General features: G+C 41.0%; 1 pseudogene; it reads left to right on the top strand.

Annotated features, from left to right (window-relative positions):
- The first annotated feature begins 393 nt into the window (after positions 1 to 393).
- LOC112656153 (heme-binding protein 1-like) lies at positions 394 to 956 on the top strand (annotated as a pseudogene).
- Positions 957 to 1,388: the final 432 nt, after the last annotated feature.

Raw genomic sequence — 1,388 nt, 5'->3', positions numbered from 1 at the left:
GATACATAATCCAAGTTCCTACAAGTTAAAGAATGTACAATAGAAGCTGAAAACCCATTGGACTTGATATGGGACAGGATTAAAGAATTAAACATTGGGAAGACCTTGTTTCCCTTCGTGTCTCAGTGAGAATTTCTTTCTCAGATATACATGTTTGATTACCCCACGTTTGCCTATGTATTTTTTTCTCTTCACTTATGTTCTCATTATTTTTAAGTAATGTGGTTTTCCTAGAAAACATTCTGTAAATAAGTGCTACTGGTTGTGGTACTGATCATTACAGTAATATATAAGCCACTTAGAAAAAGGAAAATCCGAGTTTATAACTTCATGCATCAAAATGACATTGGCTGTTGGTCTACTGGTGTGTCCAGAGCACCGGAGCCACATCATATGGGGATGATCAAGAACTTACTAAAAGCATAGAGATGTGGCCTTGGCAGGTCCTGAGCAAAGAAGGCAAGGAAGAAGTCTCCTCTGAGGTAAGGTTCTATGAAGGCAGAAGGTTTGCCACAGGGGATATGACAGATAAGACTGTGAGTGAGGATCTATGGGAAGCAATGCCCAAAGTCATGAAGTATGTGGGAGGAACCAATGACAAGGGAATCAGGATGGGGATGACAGTTCCTATTTCTTTGCTGTATTTCCCAGTGAAGATGGCTCCCCTCAAAAGAAATTAAAAGTCTGGTTCCAGATTCCAAACTAGTTTTAGAGCAACTCCACTAGTTCCTACCAATAACAGCATCAAGACTGTGGACAGGGAAAGCATCACCATCTACTCCTTGCAATTTGGTGGTTATGCCAAGGAAACTATGTAGTTCATGGTGCCCAGCTGTGTACCACCTTGAAGGGCAGGACTACCTGACAGAATGACTTCTACTTACTTCAACACTGGGTAGAACCCTCCCATGAAGCCCTATGGACATCACAATGAAGTCTGGCTGATGAAAGCATGAATGACTCACTGAGCCAGAACTTCCTGAATATGTACTTCTGTGTCTACTTTCTCAGGGGAGAAGGAGGGAGCAAAGCTTGCAACTGTATCTCCAGCTTAACCAACTTTCCTTTAAAGCCAATTACTGCTAATTTTCTGAAATAAGTATATATCATCTATGGTCTTTTTATTAATGGTGGGAAATAATACAGCCAAGATAAGCAGCATCCCTCTATGTACGTAGAAAGCTCTGTGGTGGACCAGAAAAAAAAAATCCAGCAATATTTTCCCAGTTATCTGCATCACTAAAAACAGATTTTTTAAAAATTATTGAACCTATTTTTTAAAATTTATTCATGACATACAGAGAGAGAGACAGAGGCAGAGACACAGGTAGAGGGAGAAGCAGGTCCCATGCAGGGAGCCTGACGTGGGACTCGATCCTGGGTCTCCA

The sequence above is a fragment of the Canis lupus genome, chromosome 22 (assembly GCF_003254725.2).
Source record: "Canis lupus dingo isolate Sandy chromosome 22, ASM325472v2, whole genome shotgun sequence".
Lineage (NCBI taxonomy): Eukaryota > Metazoa > Chordata > Mammalia > Carnivora > Canidae > Canis > Canis lupus.
This window is presented reverse-complemented; position numbering and strand designations above follow the sequence as displayed.